The sequence below is a fragment of the Bubalus kerabau genome, chromosome X (genome assembly GCF_029407905.1).
Source record: "Bubalus kerabau isolate K-KA32 ecotype Philippines breed swamp buffalo chromosome X, PCC_UOA_SB_1v2, whole genome shotgun sequence".
Lineage (NCBI taxonomy): Eukaryota > Metazoa > Chordata > Mammalia > Artiodactyla > Bovidae > Bubalus > Bubalus kerabau.
In genome coordinates, this window is record NC_073647.1 from 83,123,702 (window position 1) to 83,134,762 (window position 11,061).

Genomic DNA, 11,061 nt, shown 5'->3' on the forward strand with positions numbered 1-11,061 from the left:
AGAGGAATGTGAAAACCTTTGCATCTTCTGATAGTCTAGCCAAGGTCCAAGAAGTAGCAAGCTGGCTTTTGGAAATGAATCAGGAGCTGCTCTCTGTGGGCAGCAAAAGACAACAAACTGGAGGCTCTCTGAGAGGTAATCCTTCCTCAAGCCAGGCAGATGAGGAGTAGATGAATCATGTGGTGGAAGAGGAACAGCAGCAGCAGCAGCTCAGACACCAAGAGGCAGAGCACACTGTGAGGAATGGTGAAGTCGTTGAAGCAGAACCTAGACCTGGACACCAAAATTATTCCCAGCAAGGACAGTTGGAAGGAAACAACAACTGGTTTATTTTGGTAGATAAGTACTCCTCCAGAAACCAGGAAGAACAGGAGGAAGAGGAAGAAAATGCTGGTGAACAATATGAGGAGGATGAGGAAGAAGAAGAAATGGACTAGGAGAGTGATGATTTGTATCAGTCTGATGACAGCAGCAGGGAAGATGAACATACACATAGTAACAGTGTCACAAACTCTAATAGTATTGTGGACCTGCCTATTCACTAGCTCTCCTCCCAGTTCTATACAAAGACAACAGAAATGAAAAGAAAGTTGGACCATGGTTCTGAGATCTGCCGTTTTTCTTTGGGAAAGCAACCATGCAAAGTCTCAGAATATACAAGTACCACTGGGCTTGTACCATGTTCAGGAACACCAACAACTTTTGGAGACCTGAGAGCAGCCAATGGTCAAGGGCAACAACAACATGGGATTACTTCTTTGCAACCACCTCTAGGCCTCCAGGAATGGTTGAAAATGTTTCAGAGCTGGAGTGGACCAGAGAAATTTCTTGCCTTAGATGAACTTATTGATAGCAGTAAACATCATATGTAAGACATATGATGCAAGTGATAGAATCCCAGTTTCAATAAGACTTCATTTCCTTGCTCCCTAAAGAGCTGACACTGTATGTGCTTTAATTCCTGGAACCTAAAGACCTGCTACAAGCAGCTCAGACTTGTCTTTACTGGAGAATATTGGCTGAAGACAACCTTCTCTGGAGAGAAAAATGCAAAGAAAAGGGTATTGGTGAACAGTTGTACATCAAGAGAAGAAAATTAATAAAATCAGATTTCATTCATAGTCCATGGAAAAATGCATACATCAGACAGTGCAGAATTGATACTAACTGGAGGCGAGGAGAACTCAAGTCTCCTAAGGTGCTGAAAGGACATGATGATCACATGATCACATGCTTATGGTTTTGTGGTAACTAAATAGTTAGTGGTTCTGATGACAACAATTTAAAAGTTTGGTCAGTAGTCACAGGCAAATGTCTGAGGATATTAGTGGGACACACAGGTGGAGTATGGCCATCACATATGAAAGACAATATCATCATTAGTGGATCTACAGATTGGACTCTCAAAGTTTGGAATGCAGACATGGGAGAATGTATACACACCTTATATGATCATAATTCCACCGTCTGTTCTATGCATCTCCATGATAAAAAAGAGTTGTTAGTGGTTCTCGAGGTGCCACCCTTAGGGTTGGGATATTGAGACAGGCCAGTGTTTACATGTGTTGATGGGTCATGTAGCAGCAGTCCACTGTGTTCAATATGATGGCAGGAGGGTTTTTAGTGGAGCATATGATTTCATGGTGAAGGTGTAGGACCCAGAGACATCACTTTGCCAACAAAGGTCCATCTAGTCAAGGCTATGGTTTTTCCAGTAGTCATGTATGGATGTTAGAGTTAGACTATAAAGAAAGCTGAGCACTGAGGGATTGATGCTTTTGAACTGTGGTGTTGGAGAAGACTCTTGAGAGTCCCTTGGACTGCAAGGAGATACAACCAGTCCATCCTAAAGGAAATCCATCCTGAATATTTATTGGAAGGACTGATGCTGAAGCTGAAACTCCAATACTTTGGCCACCTGATGGGAAGAACTAACTCATTTGAAAAGACCCTGATGCTGGGAAAGATTGAAGGTGGGAAGAGAAGGGAATGACAGAGGATGAGATGGTTGGATGGCATCACTGGCTCAATGGACATCAGTTTGAGTAAACTCCAGGAGTTGGTGATGGACAGGGAGACCTGGCATGCTGCAGTCCATGGGGTTGCAAAGAGTTGGACATGACTGAGCAACTGAACTGAACTGATTTCTAGGAATATCTCTGGACCTGTTGTGGGCAGTGTGAGATCAGCTCAGATTCAGATTTGGCCTTACTCTAATTTGTACTTGCTTCCAGAGTCAATAATTGCCCCATAGTCCACAGTCTCAGGCTAACTGTGGGGATTTAATCTGCTGCACCTGTGGCTGCTGGAGTTCATTCCCTTCTTCTTCTTTGGTCACACAACCCCAGGTATTCTGCTTTGGTTTTGTGCCTGCCTCTGCTTGTAGGGTACCTTCTGGTTTCTCTTCACTGCCCAGACAAGGGATGAGGCTTATTAGAGCTAATTTGCTCAGTCAAGTGGGGAGAGGTGGTATGACAGCCACAATTAGGATGTAGTATAGGGACTGCATGTGGCATTAGATACATGCCAGATTTTTTTACAGTCTGAAGGAGGTTGTGCACTTCCCTCAAGGAACTGGCCTAGAATCATGGGTCCCTAGGTTGATCCAAGCTGATCAGGCTCCTAGCAAGGTATAAGCCCTGTGCCCATTAACAACTTGGTGGCAGCTGTCACCTCTGGGGTCAGGACTACTTAGTTTCAGCATTTTGTCCACTGACTCAGGCACTCTCCCTGGGTTTGGCAATGACTACTGGCTTATGCTTTCCCATCTGAGATAGTAAACTGCAGTTGAATCTAGGCCCACCACTGGTGCTCCTGCTGAATTTGTTGGCCACCACTGGGGGCACAGCTGCTCTTTGCAAGCATGTGGTATTAGAATGTACCAGCAGCAATGATCTCTTGCCTCTCTGGGAGGTCCAGGCTTTTCTCTGGATTCCTTCAGCTGTGTCGTACTAGCCCCCTCAGAGTATCTTCATCGGAGTCAACTGCAGTCCTCTCCTTGAGCCCAACCCCCAAAGCCTGAGCCTGATCACCCAGCCCCCATTCACTGCTGTAGGCATGAACACGTAAGCCTTTTCTTGACTGGGAAGTGCTGTTCATTGTGAATTCTTTCTGCTTTGCCTTCTGAGCACCTGTTGCTTTGTTCCCCACTGAAATTCCCAAGTTCCTTCCTATCCCCACCCATGTGGGGGTCTGTGAGTGTGTGGAAACTTTTCAGGACTCCCTTCTGGGAGCACAGTTCTCTGTCCTAAAATCTTTTATCTCTCTCTTTTTTAAATCTTCATCTTTTGCCCTTCCTCATTCTAAGGAGATCGGCTTGTCTTTTTGAAGTCTGGGTTCTTCTGCCTTGTTCAGAAGGTGTTCTGTAGCTGTTGCATATGCAGATGAAGTTTTGATGTATTTGTGGAGAGGGAGATGATCTCCTTATCTTATTCCTCCACCATCTTGGAAGCCCCGTCTAGATGTATTCTTCATGTATTTGTCTGTTGACTTTTTAATGATGGCCATTATGACTGGTATGAGGTGATGTTCATTGTAGTTTTGATTTGCAATTCTCTAATAATTAGCAATATTGAACATTTTTCATGTGTCTATATATTTTCTTTGGGAGAAGAAATGTTTATACCTTCTCCTTTAAAGTTCCCCTAAGAAGGGGAAGCACAGACAAACTTTGGAGGAGCGAATATGGATGGAGAAGTGGCTCCTTGTATTGATAGTTATGGGAGTTTGCTGCTCAGGTGTCACTTGGAGATCCTGTTGTGAGCAGTGTAGTCACCTGACAGTTTCTGTTGCAAATTTGCTGTTGCAAATTTGAAATCCACCAGTGTGAAATCTGTGTCCACACTCTCACTAGACTGCTCCCAGCCAGTAATTGAGCACCATGGAAGCACTAAGGCCAGGATATTCCTGCCCAACACAGAATCCTGCGCTCCTCATTAGCCTAGTTGAAACTTTCTCTGAGCTACAGTGCAGTGTGGCTCTTCCTACTCATCTCTCCTTTCTTTTTGTTTTCCTTTCACAGCAGCCAAAACTGCATGGTAGTTTGAAGGCTCTCCCCACCTACTCCTGCTCCCCTTTTCCTTTACTTCTCACCAGTGTTTCCCTCAATAAGTCTTTTATACTTCTCATATTTTAGCATTTGACTCCTTGTGAGTTCCTGGGGCTTTAGGGGAGGAGGCCAGAGTGACATTTAAGGTGTAGGGTAAACAATATAGGTGCCATTTACCAACACTTTTGGAAGTTTTTTATCAAAAAATATGGCTTGATTTGTGCATGCTAGCTGAATATCAGTATGGGGTCTGAACTTCATTCTTGTCCCTCGTCTATTCATTTATTGAAGCATCATTCATCCTTTATTGGTAGGTTTATTTATGTGAATATATGTGTGTATATATATATTCATGTGAAATATATATATATATATATATATATATATATATATATATATATATTCTCTTACCCTTTAAAAAAATACTATAGCTCATACACCATATACTCTCTTCTGCACCTTGACTTTTTCACTTATATTTATACTGGACATGTTTCCATCTCACTACATAGAGAGGTAACATTCTTTTTCACATCCATATGACATTTCCCTGAGAAATATTTTTATATTTCAACCAATCACTTATTGATAGAAGATTGGACTGTTTCTAAACTTTCTGTATTTACAATGTCTAAATGAAAAAACTTTCACGTGTCATTTAGGGCACATGTAAGTTTATAAAATGGGCTATAAAAATGATACCTATTTAAGAATTGGATTTGAAATCTAGTAATTTCTAAGAGAAAATGGAAGTCAATATAATAATAAAAGGACAGAAAGCAGCCTGGTTAAAGTGAAGGAAGTCACCAAATTTTTATCTGTCTGTGGCCACCATCAGGTGGCCAAAGTTTTGGAATTTCAGCTTCAGTCTCAGTCATTCCAATGAATATTCAGGACTGATTTCCTTTAGGATTGACTAGTTGGCTCTCCTTGTAGTCCAAGGGATTCTCAAGAGTATTCTACAACACCACAATTCAAAAGCATCAATTCTTCTGTGCTCAGCTTTCTTTATAGTCCAACTCTCACATCCATACATGACTACTGGAAAAACCATAGCTTTGCCTAGATGGACATTTTCTGGCAAAGTAATGTCTCTGCTTTTTAATATGATGTCTACGTTGGTCATAGCTTTTATTCCAAAGAGCAAGAATCTTTTAATTTCATGATATCTTTGACTATATGGACCTTTGCTGGCAGAGTAATATCTCTGCTTTTTAATAAGCTGTCTAGGTTGGTCATAGCTTTTCTTCCAAGGAACAAGGGTCTTTTAATTTTGTGGCTTCAGTCACCATCTACAGTGATTTTGGATCCCCAAAAAATAAATTATTTCACTGTTTCCATTGTTTTCCCATCTATTTGCCATGAAGTGATGGAACTGGATGCCATGATCTTAGTTTTCTGAATGTTGAGTTTTAAGCGAGCTTTTTCACTCTCCTCTTTTACCTTCATCAAGAAGCTCTTTAGTTCCTCTTTGCTTTCTGCCATAACTGTGGTGTCATCTTCATATCTGAGGTTATTGATATTCCTTCAGGTAATCTTGATTCCACTTTGTGCTTCATCTACCCAGCATTTCACATGATGTACTCTGCATATAAGTTAAATAAGCAGGGTGACAGTATTCAGCCTTGCTGTATTCCTTTCCCAATTTTAAACCAGTCCACTGTTCCATGTCAGGTTCTAACTGTTGCTTCTTGACTTGTATACAGGATTCTCAGGAGCCAGGTAAAGTGGTCTGGTACTTCGAACTCTTTAAGAATTTTCCATAATTTGTTGTGATCCACACAGTTGAAGTCTTTAGTGTAGTTAACTAAGCAGAAATAAATATTATTCTGGAATTCTCTTGCTTTTTCTATGATCCAATGGATGTTAGCAGTTTGATCTCTGATTCCTCTGCCTTTCCTAAATCCAGCTTGTACATCTCTAAGTTCTCAATTCACATACTGTGGAAGCCTAGCTTGAAGAATTTTGAGCATTGCCTTGTTAGCATGTGAAATGAGTGCTATTGTGTGGTAGTTTGAGCATCTTTGGCATTGCCCTTCTTTGGGACTGAAATAAAAACTGACCTTTTCCAGCCCTATAACCACTGCTGAGCTTTCCAAATTTGCTGGCATATTGAGTGCAACACTTCGACAGCACCATCTTTAGGATTTGAAATAGCTCAGCTGGAATTCCATCACCCCCACTAGCTTTTTTTGTAGTGAGGCCCACTTGGCTTCAAACTCCAGTATGTCAGTCTGTAGGTGACTGATAAGACAATTATGGTTATACAGGTCATTAAGATCTTTTTTAAATAGTTCTTCTGTGTATTCTTGATACCTCTTCTTAATCTCTTCTGTTTCTGTTAGGTCCATACCATTTCTGTCCTTTATTGCGCCCATCTTGGCATGAGCTACTCAGTTCATGGTACTTTTATCATAGAAGCCTGAACAGATTGTCTCTTTGTATGTATGTCTATATGCATGCATGGATGCATGTATGTATTTTTCCTTCCACATCCATTTCCTCTCTCCAGAAGGACTATGAAAAGCATATTCATAGGAATTTGTATAATGATTGATAAGCATGTTTTATCCTCCTATAATCACTTGCAGTTTATCATTAAATAAAATAATAAAGAAATAATTCCTTTTAATTTTTTTTATTATTTTAATTAATTAATTTTATTTTATTTTTTTAATTTTATTTTATTTTTAAACTTTACATAATTGTATTAGTTTTGCCAAATATCAAAATGAATCTGCCACAGGTACACATGTGTTCCCCATCCTGAACCCTCCTCCCTCCTCCCTCCCCATACCATCCCTCTGGGTCGTCCCAGTGCACCAGCCCCAAGCATCCAGTATCGTGCATCGAACCTGGACAGGCAACTCGTTTCATACATGATATTTTACATGTTTCAATGCCATTCTCCCAAATCTTCCCACCTTCTCCCTCTCCCACAGAGTCCATAAGACTGTTTTATACATCAGTGTCTCTTTTACTGTCTCGTACACAAGGTTACTGTTACCATCTTTCTAAATTCCATATATATGCGTTAGTGTAGTGTATTGGTGTTTTTCTTTCTGGCTTACTTCACTCTGTATAATAGGCTCCAGTTTCATCCACCTCATTAGAACTGATTCAAATGTATTCTTTTTAATGGCTGAGTAATACTCCATTGTGTATATGTACCATGGATTTCTTATCCATTCATCTGCTGATGGACATCTAGGTTGCTTCCATGTCCTGGCTATTATAAACAGTGCTGTGATGAACATTGGGGTACACGTGTCTCTTTCCCTTCTGGTTTCCTTAGTGTGTATACCCAGCAGTGGGATTTCTGGGTCATATGGCATTTCTATTGCCAGTGTTTTAAGGAATCTCCACACTGTTCTCCAGAGTGGCTGTACTAGTTTGCATTCCCACCACAGTGTAAGAGGGTTCCCATTTCTCCACACCCTCTCCAGCATTTATTATTTATAGACTTTTGGATTGTAGTCATTCTGACTGGCGTGAAATGGTACCTCATAGTGGATTTGATTTGCATTTCTCTGATAATGAGTGATGTTGAGCATCTTTTCATGTGTTTGTTAGCCATCTGTATGTCTTCTTTGGAGAAATGTCTATTTAGTTCTTTGGCCCATTTTTTGATTGGGTCATTTATTTTTCTGGAGTTGAGCTGTAGGAGTTGCTTGTATATTTTTGAGATTAGTTGTTTGTCAGTTGCTTCTTTTGCTATTATTTTCTCCCATTCTGAAGGCTGTCTTTTCACCTTGCTAATAGTTTCCTTTGAAGTGCAGAAGCTTTTAAGGTTAATTAGGTCCCATTTGTTTATTTTTGCTTTTATTTCCAATATTCTGGGAGGTGGGTCATAGAGGATCCTGCTGTGATGTATGTCAGAGAGTGTTTTGCCTATGTTCTCCTCTAGGAGTTTTATAGTTTCTGGTCTTACGTGTAGATCTTTAATCCATTTTGAGTTTATTTTTGTGTATGGTGTTAGAAAGTGTTCTACTTTCATTCTTTTACAAGTGGTTGACCAGATTTCCCCGCACCACTTGTTAAAGAGATTGTCTTTAATTCATTGTATATTTTTGCCTCCTTTGTCAAAGATAAGGTGTCCATATGTGTGTGGATTTATCTCTGGGCTTTCTATTTTGTTCCATTGATCTATACTTCTGTCTTTGTGCCAGTACCATACTGTCTTGATAACTGTGGCTTTGTAGTAGAGCCTGAAGTCAGGTAGGTTGATTCCTCCAGTTCCATTCTTCTTTCTCAAAATAGCTTTGACTATTCGAGGTTTTTTGTATTTCCATACAAATTGTGAAATTATTTGTTCTAGCTCTGTGAAGAATACCGTTAGTAGTTTGATAGGGATTGCCTTGAATCTATAAATTGCTTTGGGTAGTATACTCATTTTCACTATATTGATTCTTCCAATGCATGAACATGGTATATTTCTCCATCTATTAGTGTCCTCTTTGATTTTTTTCACCAGTGTTTTATAGTTTTCTATATATAGGTCTTTTGTTTCTTTAGGTAGATATATTCCTAAGTATTTTATTCTTTCCGTTGCAATGGTGAATGGAATTGTTTCCTTAATTCCTCTTTCTGTTTTCTCATTATTAGTGTATAGGAATGCAAGGGATTTCTGGGTGTTGATTTTATATCCTGCAACTTTATTATAGTCATTGATTAGTTCTAGTAATTTTCTGGTGGAGTCTTGAGGGTTTTCTATGTAGAGGATCATGTCATCTGCAAACAGTGAGAGCTTTACTTCTTCTTTTCCAATTTGTATTCCTTTTATTTCTTTTTCTGCTCTGATTGCTGTGGCCAAAACTTCCAAAACTATGTTGAATAGTAATGGTGAAAGTGGGCACCCTTGTCTTGTTCCTGACTTTAGAGGAAATGCTTTCCATTTTTCACCATTGAGGATAATGTTTGCTGTGGGTTTGTCATATATAGCTTTTATTATGTTGAGGTATGTTCCTTCTATTCCTGCTTTCTGGAGAGTTTTTATCATAAATGGATGTTGAATTTTGTCAAAGGCTTTCTCTGCATCTATTGAGATAATCATATGGTTTTTATTTTTCAGTTTGTTAATGTGGTGTATTACATTGATTGATTTGCGGATATTGAAGAATCCTTGCATCTCTGGGATAAAGCCCACTTGGTCATGGTGTATGATCTTTTTAATGTGTTGTTGGATTCTGATTGCTAGAATTTTGTTAAGGATTTTTGCATCTATGTTCATCAGTGATATTGGCCTGTAGTTTTCTTTTTTTGTGGGATCTTTTTCAGGTTTTGGTATTAGTATGATGGTGGCCTCATAGAATGAGTTTGGAAGTTTACCTTCCTCTGCAATTTTCTGGAAGAGTTTGTGCAGGATAGGTGTTAGCTCTTCTCTAAATTTTTGGTAAAATTCAGCTGTGAAGCCGTCTGGACCTGGGCTTTTGTTTGCTGGAAGATTTTTGATTACAGTTTCAATTTCCGTGCTTGTGATGGGTCTGTTAAGATTTTCTATTTCTTCCTGGTCGAGTTTTGGAAAGTTGTACTTTTCTAAGAATTTGTCCATTTCTTCCACGTTGTCCACTTTATTGGCATATAATTGTTGATGGTAATCTCTTATGATCCTTTGTATTTCTGTGTTGTCTGTTGTGATCTCTCTATTTTCATTTCTAATTTCATTGATTTGATTTTTCTCCCTTTGTTTCTTGATGAGGCTGGCTAATGATTTGTCAATTTTATTTATCCTTTCAAAGAACCAGCTTTTGGCTTTGTTGATTTTTGCTATGGTCTCTTTTGTTTCTTTTGCATTTATTTCTGCTCTAAGTTTTTAAGATTTCTTTCCTTCTACTAACCTTGGGGTTCTTCATTTCTTCCTTTTCTAGTTGCTTTAGGTGTAGAGTTAGGTTATTTATTTGACTTTTTTCTTGTTTCTTGAGATGTGCCTGTATTGCTATGAACTTTCCCCTTAGGACTGCTTTTACCGTGTCCCACAGGTTTTGGGTTGTTGTGTTTTCATTTTCATTCATTTATATGCAAATTTTGATTTCTTTTTTGATTTCTTCTGTGATTTGTTGGTTATTCAGCAGCGTGTTGTTCAGCCTCCATATGTTGCAATTTTTAATAGTTTTTCTCCTGTAATTGAGATCTAATCTTACTGCATTGTGGTCAGAAAATACTCTTGGAATGATTTCTATTTTTTTTTTTTTTTTTAATTTACCAAGTCTATCTTTATGGCCCAGAATGTGATCTATCCTGTAGAAGGTTCCATGTGTGTTTGAGAAAAAGGTGAAATTCATTGTTTTGGGATGAAATGTCCTATAGGTATCAATTAGGTCTAACTGGTCTATTGTATCATTTAAAGTTTGTGTTTCCTTGTTAATCTTCTGTTTAGTAGATCTATCCATAGGTGTGAGTGGGGTATTAAAATCTCCCACTATTATTGTGTTATTGTTAATTTCTCCTTTCATACTTGTTAGCATTTGTCTTACATACTGCGGTGCTCCCGTGTTGGGTGCATATATATTTATAATTGTTATATCTTCTTCTTGGATTGATCCTTTGATCATTATGTAGTGACCTTCTTTGTCTCTTTTCACAGCCTTTGTTTTAAAGTCTATTTTATCTGATATGAGTATTGCTACTCCTGCTTTCTTTTGGTCCCTATTTGCATGGAAAATCTTTTTCCAGCCCTTCACTTTCAGTCTGTATGTGTCCCCTGTTTTGAGGTGGGTCTCTTGTAGACAACATATGTAGGGGTCTTGTTTTTGTATCCATTCAGCCAGTCTTTGTCTTTTGGTTGGAGCATTCAACCCATTTACATTTAAGGTAATTACTGATAAGTATGATCCTGTTGCCATTTCCTTTATTGTTTTTGGTTCTAATTTATATATCGTTTTTATGTTTCCTGTCTAGAGAATATCCTTTAGTATTTGTTGGAGAGCTGGTTTGGTGGTGCAGAATACTCTCAGCTTTTGCTTGTCTGAAAACCTTTTGATTTCTCCTTCATACTTGAATGAGATCCTTGCTGG

The 11,061-nt window shown here is 38.9% G+C and overlaps 1 pseudogene; it reads left to right on the forward strand.

Moving 5' to 3' along the window:
* On the forward strand, positions 1-3,939 carry LOC129640073 (F-box/WD repeat-containing protein 7-like; annotated as a pseudogene).
* Positions 3,940-11,061: the final 7,122 nt, after the last annotated feature.